The 12,351-nt window shown below is 49.9% G+C and overlaps 1 pseudogene; it reads right to left on the reverse strand.

Moving 5' to 3' along the window:
- The window catches only part of LOC115643461, a 591,865-nt pseudogene that overhangs the window by 557,882 nt on the left and 21,632 nt on the right, over positions 1-12,351 (reverse strand).

Consider the following 12,351-nt stretch of genomic DNA (forward strand, 5'->3'; position numbering starts at 1 on the left):
GGCAGCCCAGGGCACCCCCGGGGTCAGGGAGCCGCTGTGGCAGCCCAGGGCGCCCCCAGGGTCAGGGAGCTGCTGTGGCAGCCGGCAGCCCAAGGCGCCCCCGGGTCAGGGAGCCGCCGCGGCAACCCAGGGCGCCCCCCGGGTCAGGGAGCCGCTGTGGCAGCCCAGGGCGCCCCCAGGGTCAGGGAGCTGCTGTGGCAGCCGGCAGCCCAAGGCGCCCCCGGGTTAGGGAGCCGGCGCGGCAGCCCAGGGCGCCCCCGGGTTAGGGAGCCGCCGCGGCAGCCGACAGCCCAGGGCACCCCCCGGGTTAGGGAGCCGCTGTGGCAGCCGGCAGCCCAGGGCGCCCCCGGGGTCATCGCACCGTCGCGGCGGCAGCCCAGAGGTTCGGGCTGCCGGCGGCTGCGCTGACCCAGGGGAACCCCTGGGCTGCAGGCAGAGGCTCAGAACCCCTCTCCCCCCCAGAGCGGGGGCTCCAGCCTCTGCCATTTCTCTCATTGCCGGCGGGGGCGCCGGCGGCTGGGCAGCGCTGCGCAGCTCTGCTTAGGGCACGTGGCAGGGGCCCTGCAAGGGCAGCGCGACACCAGGGCTTCTGGAGGAAAGCGGGGGCTGCCCCCTAGCTCAGCCTCACGTCAGCCCCAGCGAGGGGCACGGAGAAGAAAAGAGCCTCAGCAGTGGGCTGGTGGAGCGGAGGAGGAAAGAGGACCCCAACGCTCATGCATTGGGCAAGGTAAGCAAGTGCCTCCCCACAGCTCGGCCTCAGGCGCCTATGCTCCTGCCCCCTTGGTCCTTAGCTGGTCCCTGCTCCTGCTCCCCTTGTATGTGGGGTGGCTGGAGAGAACAGCAGCCTGCAGAGCTGAGCTGCCCCAGTGCCCCCAGGCACCCCCCTGACCCCATCCCCCCCAGAGCCCTGACCCCCAGCTCCGAGCCTAGTCCTTCTGAGCTGGAAACCCCCTCGACCTCATCCCCCCACAGCCCTTACCCCCTGAGCCCAGTCCCTCTGAGCTGGAAACCCTCTCGACCCCGCCCTCCCCCCAGCTCCAAGCCTAGTCCCTCTGAGCTGGAAACCTCCTCGACCTCATCCCCCCACAGCCCTTACCCCCAGCTCCGAGCCCAGTCCCTCTGAGCTGGAAACCCCCTGACCCCATCCCCCCCACAGCCCTGAGCCCCAGCTCTGAGCCCAGCCCCTCTGAGCTGGAAACCTCCTCGACCTCATCCCCCCACAGCCCTTACCCCCAGCTCCGAGCCCAGTCCCTCTGAGCTGGAAACCCCCTCGACCCCACCCTCCCCCCAGCTCCAAGCCCAGTCACTCTGAGCTGGAAACCTCCTCGACCTCATCCCCCCACAGCCCTTACCCCCAGCTCCGAGCCCAGTCCCTCTGAGCTGGAAACCCCCTCGACCTCATCCCCCCCACAGCCCTGACCCCCAGCTCCGAGCCCAGTCCCTCTGAGCTGGAAACCCCCTGACCCCATCCCCCCCACAGCCCTGAGCCCCAGCTCTGAGCCCAGCCCCTCTGAGCTGGAAACCTCCTCGACCTCATCCCCCCACAGCCCTTACCCCCAGCTCCAAGCCCAGTCACTCTGAGCTGGAAACCCCCTCGACCCCATCCCCCCCACAGCCCTGAGCCCCAGCTCTGAGCCCAGCCCCTCTGAGCTGGACAGCCCCCTGACCGTATCTCCCCACATCCCTCAGCCCAGCCCCTGTGAGCTGGGCACCCTTGAACCCAGAGCCCAGCTCCCCACCCAGCCGTGGGCAACAACAGCACCACCCCCAGGCAACGACAGCCCATTGGTACCAACTATCACAATCACCCAGCAACCGCCCATTATGTAATTGCAAATGTATACAGACCATTACAGATTTTAATGTTTTTAAATAATGTATTTAGTTTATTTTCAAATTATTACAATTTAATTTTTGAATGTATTTCACTAGTTATTTTTCACATTTCCTAATACATGTTACTATAGTATTGCAAATGTTTTATGGAAGGGGCCCCCGATTTTGCTTTGCCCAAGGCCTCCTGAATCCTCTGAGTGGCCCTGTCTGAGTTTTAAGCCCTGCTGCTGTGTTTTGCCTGCAACAGGCAGGCCTAAGCCTGTGAGTGACCCCATAGCAGCTGCCTGAAGAAGTGCTTGGGGGAATCATGCAGAAGGAGCGTGATATTTGTTTGAGTTCTCTCCTCATGGAGGCTGCGCTCCACTTGGTGCAGGACAGCAGTCTCAGCAGGACTCTAGGCCCAGCACCATGCCTCAGTTTGTAGATTTGTAGTGCACCCATCACCGGGCTCAGTCTGGCACCGTTACCCCTCACCAGTGCCCAAGAAGCAGTCAAAAAAGTTGGATGGACTGGTTAGGTTAGTTGTCGTGCTGTTGCTTGGCCAGTGTAGAGACCACTGAATGCATAGTATTTCTCTATGATGTTCTGTCCTGAGCAAAATTGGCATGTTATGAGGTAGTGCCTGTGAGGGACAGGTGTCTGTTTATGTATCCAGCCATCATGTCTTAGGTCTTCTGGGGGGGGAGCTTTTCCATCCTGCTTTCATTGGTGATATCTGTGATGCTCTGGTAGACATCTATGAAGACAATACTCTGACAGGATCATCTGGCAATACATCACGAGTTGATGCAAAGGCTCTTACAATAGCCATTTCTAGTTTCAAGTTTCTTGTTTCTCTTGTTATGTGGTATGACATATTGTTTGAGATCAACATAACTAGCAAACAACTTCAGGCAAAAGAATTTGATATATGTGATGCCATTAATCAACTTGGAGAAATCATGAAGTTTCTTGTGGGCCGCAGAAGTGACGCAGCCTTTGAGAAAACTCTGGTAGATGCAGGTGAACTTGCGGAGGAGTTGGATGTACTGGCACTTTTTGAACCAGATCCAATCCGTATTAGAAAGAAGAGGAAGCAGTTCACATATGAAGCAGATGACGAACCTATTTATGATCCGAAAGAAAAATTCAAAGTGAACTTCTACTTTGCAGTCATTGACACAGCAATACATTCGGTTGAAGAAAGATTCACATTGATGCAGCAAATTAGTTCAGTATTTGGCTTCATATATGATGTTTACAGTTTGCCAAATAAAACACCAAAGCAAATTATGGAACATTGCTTGATTTTGGAGAAAGCTTTGCAACATGGTGAATCCAAGGATATTGATACCTTTGACTTGTGCAGTGAATTGCAAGCTATTGCAAGACGAGTCCAAAGGAGTTCATCACCCCAAGATGTATTGAACTTCATATGGGAAAATAAGCTGACAGATAGTGTCCCTAACACAGTTATTGCTCTTTGCATCCTCTTGACTCTCCCAGTTTCTGTGGCCAGTGGTGAGCAAAGCTTCTCGAAGCTCAAGTTGATAAAAACATATATGCGAACATCAATGTTGCAACAAAGACTTGTTGGGCTATCTACCTTGTCAATAGAACATGACATTGCTCACAGCATTGACTTGGAGGAACTTGTTTCTAAATTTGCTAAACTTAAAGCACGGAAACATAAATTCTAAATTATAACATGTTACTCTGTGACCGTGTATTGTGTATAATGTATGTGATTTTGGGGGTGGGGGCGCAAGATGGAAGTTTCGCCTAGGGCACAAAATAGCCTTGCACCGGCCCTGCTCCCGCCCCCAGGTCTGAGTGCAAACCAGGGTGTTACCCATCTGCCGAATGACACCCCCTGATCAGGCGCCCCAGCCCCTGGGCACCTCTTGCTCCAGCCCCCCCAGCCTACCAAACACACATGGGTTCTGCGGAGAGCGGGAGACGCCGTCCCCAGGCACAGGGACCCTGCGAAAATGTTAGCGAGATGTCGGGGCTGCCTAGCCGAGAGCCAGGGACTGCCCGACGGGTAAGGAACGGTTCCTTTATTCTGCAGGAGACAGGAGAGCCCTGTACCTTGCTACAAAAAACTTTATACAAAAACCAAGAATTTTTTATACACACTCACACAGGCTTCGGTTGTGTTAGCATTGGATTAGTGGTTAGCAAACCCTGCACTTCTGCAGTCTGCTCAGCAAAAACCAGCTTAGGACCAGCTTTAACTGCCTTAAGACCGATAAGGGAAGACAGTTTAAAAGTTTAGGCTACTGTGTCTGTGAGGTGTCCAATTTCTCCTAATGGTTGCCAGCTATTATAAGGCTACTAGCTGTTAGGGGGTCGCTGCTGAAAATAATAACTACAGGCCCGTCCCAGCTCAGCCGGGGGGGGGGGTGGGTCCGCAGCTGACCCATAAAGCGAACACCACGTAGAGCCAACATTGTATCCTCGCCGCCCTTGAAATGCCCCCGTCCCGCTGCCAGAGCTGCCGGCAGGGTTTAAAGGGCTCAGCGTTCCCGCCGTGGTGGGGAGCTCTGAGTCCTTTCAATCCCGCCCACAGCTTTGGCGGCCGGGCTGGGCCTGGCATTTAAAGGGCCCGGAGTGCCACGGCGGCTGGAGCCTCGGGCCCCTTAGTTCACCCCGGGGGCTCCCAGCCACCTCTGCAGCTGGGAGCCCCCTGGGTGATTTAGAGGCCCTGGGACTCCCAGCCACAGCTGGTACCCCAGGGCCTTTAAATCTTGAGGCCACGCCCCCCACTCCGGCCGTGTGCGCATATTTGAAATCGCGCCTGTTAAATGCACGTAAGTTGCGAGAGATGTGTAAGACTAAACATCGGCCAACTCTAAACCTGTGAAAACCACTGAGCTCCTCCCACGAGGGAGGTCGTCACCGCCCGATACTTAGCCACTAAGGGGCCATCTGTGCGGCCACCCAATTAAGGTGGTGGAACTCGGTCTCCGGGTCCTGCTGTCACTTTTGAGGATGGCCAGAGGGCAGTGTTATTGGGGCTTGACTGTTAAATAAAACAATTCTGTTTTTGCCCCATAGTTCCTGCTATTTTTCTGCAATGGCTAGAACTTGTGGGGGCCAGATCCACACTTCAGACACCTTAAAGGCTTTGCTGAAATCTTCCCGGGTTCCCAGGAGCTGTTTCCCATTGGACCCCACTAGCAAAATCAACCAAAGCTCTTAATTCTCTCAAGACACTGGCTCCTGGGATCCCTTCTCTGAAATCCATTGAGCCAAATTGCCCCTTATTTTCCTTCGCCCCACCCAATAAAGAATCCATCTGCCAAAGGAAACAAGGCACTTTGCCTCATTAAATCCCGGCGAGGGCTTAACTCCAGCCAGAGATTTAAACAGGCTTTTCTTCTGAGTGCTCATTAAGGATTAAGTAGCACCTGTATTTAACCATTCAGTCCGAATGCCTCGCCTTCAAACTCTACAGAAACCACAAACCTCCCCCCACCTATCTGCATCCAAATGTGCCACTCTGGGGGAGTTAGGGGCGCCTGGACTCCCCAAGGAGAGGAGTTGGGAGGTACACTTGAGATCTTCCCTTTGGGTACCTGTGGCTTGTACTTTAGGAGCCGTTTCCAAATTTCCACTTGCCACAGATCCCTCGCGCCTGTCTCCCTTCTCCTGTCCTTTTCCCCTTTTGGCCCTTGCCTTCCTTTAGGCTCGTACCTTGGAGAGTTATTGCTTTAACTGGGCTTGCTTCACGAGGAGCCACAAATCCCCTTTCGGCCATAAAAAGAAACGGCAATTTTTTTAGCCCATTTTTTTTTAATTGACCATTTTTTTTTAAACTCTTTTCCCGGCAGTCATTAGGATCAGTAGCAGAGTTAACATTCCTATCGCTTGGCAGCCATATCTTTAAGGACAGCGGAAATACTTCCTGCTCCGGCGTTAACCCTTAACTGATAAAAGAAGAAAACACACAAAAGAAAAAAGAAGTGGAGGGGGCGGGGGAAGTTAGGGGAATGTGGAGAAAGAAGCAGCTGAAGGAGAACATAAGAGCAGCCATCCTGGGTCAGGCCAAAGGTCCATCTAGCCCAGGATCCTGTCTACCACCAGTGGCCAGTGCCGGGTGCCCCAGAGGGAATGAACAGAGAGGGGAAGAGAGGATGGGGATGTGGAGAAAGAAGAAGCAGAAGGGAGGGAAACCTAAGACAATTTCTCTGCTGCCCTAATCTGGGGTGAAGAGTCTGACCGCTGCACGTTCTTCCCCTCGATTGCCCCCTCGGGGACCAATCTTCCTCACCCTGGTGTTTATTATGGGGGCTGTGGATGGGGGTTTCTGCAACTCCTCCAGTGTTCCAAGCAAGGGACCGTACAGAAACTGCCTGGAAGGGCCTATGATAAAAGGAAACTCACAGGGATAATTCCTTTCATAATTATAATACAGATACACATCGGGATCCTCTTCTGGTGCATCCCCCACGCCCTTCCCAGTTTATGACTTTCTCTAATCACTGCCACTGTTCCCTTCTGATCTCCCAACGTGGCTTTGAAAGCACCATTGTGTCGTTTACATTTCCCATGGTCTTCCCTGGGAATCCTTCAGTAAGGCCCAATTGGCTGTTTTGCTCTCGAGTCCTCCGTTTCAACGCAGATACATCCTGTTCTGACCGATTACTTTCTCGCTCACTGTTACATACTTGTTTCTGCATTGTCATGATCTGCGCTGTCTTTAGGGTAGGTTGGAGGGGGCGGTATTTTATTTTATCCTTTTAATTTTATTTAGGTTTTTTATTCTTGCCTTGATCTGATCTTTTAATTTATTACTATTACTACTGTCAGGGTTCCACTCCCCACTCTGAACTCTGGGGTACAGATGTGGGGGACCCACATGAAAGCTCCCCTGAGTTTACAGTCCACCAGCTTAGGTTAATACTTGCCCAAGGCACAAATTCCTTTCCTTGTCCTTGGATGGTACTGCTGCCACCACCAAGTGATATACACAAAAATTCAGGGAAGGGTCACTTGGAATCCCTATCTCCCCCAAAATATCCCCCCAAGGCCCTTCAGCCTCTTTCCTGGGGAGGCTTGAGAATAATATACCAACCAATCACCTCAGCAATGTGAGCCCAGACCAGACCCTTTGTCTTCAGGACACTGAAATCAACCAGGTTCTTAAAAGAACTTTATTTAGAAAGAAAAAAATAAAATAATCACACCTGCAAAATCAGGATGGAAGGTAATTTTACAGGGTAATAAAAAGATTTAAAACACAGAGGATTCCCTGCTAGGCTCAGCTTCACAGTTACAAAAAACAGGAATAAAACTACCTCTGTAGCATAGGAAAATTCACAAGCCAAAACAAAAGATAACCTGACACATTTCTTTGCCCTATTTACAATTTCTGTGGGTTTAGATGGATTATTCCAGGTATATTTTCAGGAGATATTGTACCTGCTTGGTTTCTCCCTCCATCCGGAGAGGGAACAAAACAAAAAATCTTCCCAGATTTGAAAGTATCTTCTTTCCTCTTTGGTCCTTCTGGTCAGGTGTCAACTAGGTTATATGAACTGCTTAACCCCGTACAGGTAAAGTGATTCAGTACAGCTGCCAAGGCGGGATTTTATGCTGCTTCATACATAAAGGTTGCTACCTTTCCCCCTATATTTATGACAACTACTGTCTGCTTACAGCGTTGCAGGAACATCTTAGGGTCTGTAAAGCTTCCTGTACAAAATCCGTCAAGCTGTTTCCCCAAATCATTTCCAGCTGTTCTTTCTTTCCAGATGTTCCCTTTCCTCCTGACATAATTTCTTACTCAACCATGCTACCAGACCTGGGCCCTGACTCCCAGTAATGGAATGTATCCCTGCATTGACGTGTGGACTCTGAAACAGGGAAATTACAGGTTGCAACCCTGCCCCCCATCCTCCCTTCTCGCACAGCAAACAAATAAACCGTTTGTACCAATCGTCCCCTCCTCTCCACCACTCCTGGCAACTGGATTGCCAAATCTGTTACCCAGGTTTTTCAGAACCCAAAGCAATGACAACTTACTGGGTTTTCTTCAGGTGATGTCAGAAATAAATCAGCGGGGATGCATCTCCTCCATTTGATAAAATGATTGGCACAAACAGAAGCACTTTTATTTAAAAGTGCCTTTATTCGGTTTGAAGCACACACACATATATGTGCTGTAGCAGTAGCTGTTAGAGCAGTCAAAACATTTATATCTGAAATGCTTTTGAGGAATCCACAACCATCCTTCCATGGCCCCTCCTTCTGTCCAGTTGCTGAGCATTTTAGTGCCATGTCCTTGCCCAAAGAAAAGCACCTTGGACTGCTTCAGTGCACACTTTCTAACTAAACTTTGTATAGATTTTCTTTTGACAAAACACATAGCCTGGTAGGGGCTATGATAAGTTATCAGTTTTTCTAGCATTAGTCTCCTTAAGAGCAAAGCAGCTTTAGCAAAAGAACGTACCAACACAGACAACCAGATTCAAGCTCAGTTTTTTACGTTTCCCCCCTTCTTATGAATTTGTCCTTTCACTTGATTATTTTTACTTGGTAAAACTGCAGCTTGCAGCTGGTGTTGTTCTGTCTGCCAAAGCAAGGCCACTTCTTCCTACGTGGTGGTCTTGCTTCTTTCTAAGTGCGCAAGATGGCTGCGAATTATGCCAAAGGCACCGCTTCTCTCTAAGCCTCATGAAACGTTAGATCCAAATGGTAAAGGATAATTGTTTCCGGTTTAATCATAGCATCCTTTGGGACCACAATCAATTCCACTGAACAAGGGAGCTGCTTTATAAAAGCAGTTTTATCAAGGCCTGTGTCAGCCTATATCACTTCAAAGGTTTTTTTTCTCCTGCTGACGATAGCTCATCTCAATTGATTGGATTCTTCCAGTTGGTATGCATACTTCCACCTTTTCATGTTCTCAATATGTATAAATATCTTTTCTCTGTGTGTTCTATTCTATGCATCCGAAGAAGTGAGCTATAGCCCACAAAAGCTTATGCTGAAATAAATTTGTTAGTCTCTAAGGTGCCACAAATACTCCTGTTCTTTATGTCAGCCTGGTGTCCTTCTCTGGGGTGAAACCCATCCACGGTGTATCTGCTACTAAGTCTGAAATTGTTGCCAAATCCTTGGCCTTCGTGAAGGAAAACATACACTTTGCTGAAGTAAAATCCTATACAAAACCAGGCACTTTTCAGTAGCCTTAATGATCAATATTCCCCAAACATGCCCAATTTGTTTCTTTAATGTGGTGGCCCAGGTCTTAATTCGGGACTAGAAACAGGCCTGGATCCGAATCCCTGTAAACCACTAAAGGTGGGGGATCTAGTCAAAAAGAGACGTACTGCAGCTATCTCATGTTCAACACTGATTTCATTCGATACACATTTGCAGCATCTACAAAAGATGTGTTCAGAAAAAATGTGATTTCTACATCCTCCACATCTACATAGACAGGGACATCATTCTCCATATCATAGGATTAGCCAGGAGATATATTACGGAGTACATTCTTGAAGGACCTAGGCCATAACTACTTTGGGAATCAAATACAACAGTATTTTGCCAAGTTCCAAATCGCATACTGAGGAATTCTCTCTTTGGGGCATCTGAGACAATATTTACCTAAAGAACTGAGCAACACTCTAATCGTATGCAGTTTACTTTTGTTAGTTGCACAGTTTGGGGTGTGCTGTTCACCATTTCAGAATGGAGATTTCCTTGGTAGCATGCCCACTAGCATGCAGTATTCTCTCCTGTTGAGTGAACGGCACTTGACTTTCCTCCATGTCATCATGGAGGTGCAGGAGAAGAGCAAAAACAACATAAGAAATTATTTTTAGTAAATGGTAATTGGTTAAAGTCCCTAATAAATCTGAGCTTCATTCAGTCAAACGAAACCAATATCCAATTATGGGAGCAAACAGACTTCAGAAAAAAAGAGAAAAACCCACATCGCAGAGAAGTTGAGACTCTTTCAGTTTCATATAAAACGAAGTTCCAGAGCAGGTTATAGATACGACTCAGAATCAGGAGAAGAGATTCTCCCATAGCATTCTCCTCTGATCCATTCAAATCTACGTCACTCAGCACTTACTGAATCACCTTATTTACAAAAGTTAGTAGCATTGTAGTGGAGAAAAACACCCAACCTTCCCGTCTGCAAACAACACCCAGCAGCCCAGAAGTGGCTTTGCCAGCAGACAGACACTGGGGTTTATACTCTGAATGATCACTGAAATTGGGATCCATTCAAATTCATCTCCCAGGCCTGTGATGCTTTCATCTCCAGCCTTACTGAGTCCAAGGTCTGGTCTATAGTAGGAAATTAGGTCAGTGTAACTCCATCGCTCAGGGGCGTGGAAAATCCACACCCTTGAGTGAAGCAATTAAACCAACCTAACCCCCACCGGGTCAATGGAAGACTGTTCCTGTCAACCTAGCGATCACCTCTTCGGGCTTGGCTACATGGGCAAGTTTCTGCACAGTAAAGCACTCAAACTGCAGACGTGCACACACTGCCAAGCCACTTTGTGCGCAGAAACTCCTCAGCGGCAGCCCTGCAAAAAACCCCACCTCAACGAGGGTTGTCAAGGTCTTTGTGCAGCGGATCCGGCGCACTATTGACACTTGCCTGCTTTCTGTGCTGTCATTGGCCTCCGGAGCTGTCCCGTAAGGCCTCAAGGGACCACTCTGCTCATTGTTTCGAACTCGGCTGTCCCTGGAGACATGCGCCCCTCTCCTTTCAAAGCACCTTTTCTGACAGCCTTTGCGTGCTGTGCTGATTTGCTCCAGGACAAAAACTAAACCACTCATGTGGAATGCTCCTGCTGCTGAACACAGGTGTGTGGGTGTGGGTGTGAGAGAGAGAGAGAGCGTGCGTGCGTGCGCCCAGGGAGGGAGGTGGGGGCTGATGTCGGGTCTCCCCCCTCAGGACTGGCTGCTTCCAACTTACAAAACAGCATGCTGACACACACTCTGTTCCGCCAACACACTCTCTCTCCCCTCCCCACACACACACACACACACACACACACACACTCTCTGTCACACACTCTCCCCCACCCTTCAGTTGAAAAGCAGCTGTCAGTGTAGTAGGATGCCCGTGGAACAATGGGATTGGGACACCTGCCTTATGTGATGCTGTGCCTGCCCCGCGAGGCATTGCAAACCCTTCCCAAAGCACCCTGCGGCCTGTTGCACAGTAGGATAGTGACCACAATGCACTGCGATCTTTGCCATTGCAAGAGCTACCAATGAGGCTGCGTTCCAGTGTGGACACGCAACAGCGGCTTAATTCCAGCATTTTAATAAAAGTGGTGTAACTCGTGGCTCAGAAACCTGCCAGTGTAGACATACCTAAGGGAGGTATACGCCGAGGGGAGAAGCCCGCCCATCGGTGCAGGCTGCGTCTTCGCCGAGGAGTTACATCAGTGTTTTAAATGTAGACGAGTCCAAATTTAGAAGCAAAGGGCAGTTGCCAAGGACAGAGAGCGGAGAACACTGCATCATGTGACACTTCGGGAGGTGGCAGGGTAGAATGTGAAAAACTCACCCTGGCTCAGAAGAAAACACTTCTGGGGTGTCCGGGAAGGTGGTCTCAGCACCTCTCTTTCTTGTGTCACAGAGGCCAAAACAACACTTTCTTTCCTGCTCCTGGTCTTTGTTATATTTAAATATATTTTAAAGAAGAGAAGCAACACACCCCCTCCCTGCATTCAGCACAACCCAAGGCCGCGTGAGAACAACTGGGAATGAGACAATCTGCCCACAAAGAGGGAATTAAGTGACTGTAACAATTACCTTGCAGTAAGAGGAACAGTATAAATGTGCCTGCTCCATGAGACACTGCAAACCCTTCCCAAAGCACCCTGCAGCCAGATGCATCTGAAGAAGTGGGAGGTTTTAACCCACGAAAGCTTATGCCCAAATAAATCTGTTAGTCTTTAAGGTGCCACCGGACTCCTCGTTGTTTTAGTACAAACGTGATGCTCTGGGATTGTTTAGACGAGGAGAACAGATCAAGGTTAGGTCAGGCCATGAGGAAGTGTGCTAGATAATTGCAGCCATTACACACCGACTATGTTTTTACTGAAGGAATAGTTGTGTTTTTACATGGCAATACCAGGTAGATTTTATGGCAGTGGAGTTCACTGCTGTCAGCCTTAATGCCCCAACCTGGGACTGCGGGACATTCCTGGTAGGAGAGGGACACAAGACTCATAACACAAAGGAGTTGACAGAGCAAGAGGACTCACACCAAAGAACGGCGAGCTTTAAAAGCCAGCGGTAGATTTGAGAGAGCACAATGAGCAAAAGCTTCAAACAGCCTGACGGGCCACAATGGGGGAATCAGCAAAAGTGTTAAAGAAAATCAATGTTTTGTTGGCTCTCAACAAGGTTTTTGTAACGTTGATCTCCCTGGGGCATTCTCGGGGGATAAACAAGGGCTGAGCACTGACGGAAGCTTTTCTCCCAAGAAGCATCTCCGGGGTCTCTCGCCTGTGTGGATCCTCCGACGTGCAGGAAGGGCTGAGCGCT

The sequence above is a fragment of the Gopherus evgoodei genome, unplaced genomic scaffold (genome assembly GCF_007399415.2).
Source record: "Gopherus evgoodei ecotype Sinaloan lineage unplaced genomic scaffold, rGopEvg1_v1.p scaffold_60_arrow_ctg1, whole genome shotgun sequence".
In the NCBI taxonomy this organism is placed as follows: domain Eukaryota; kingdom Metazoa; phylum Chordata; order Testudines; family Testudinidae; genus Gopherus; species Gopherus evgoodei.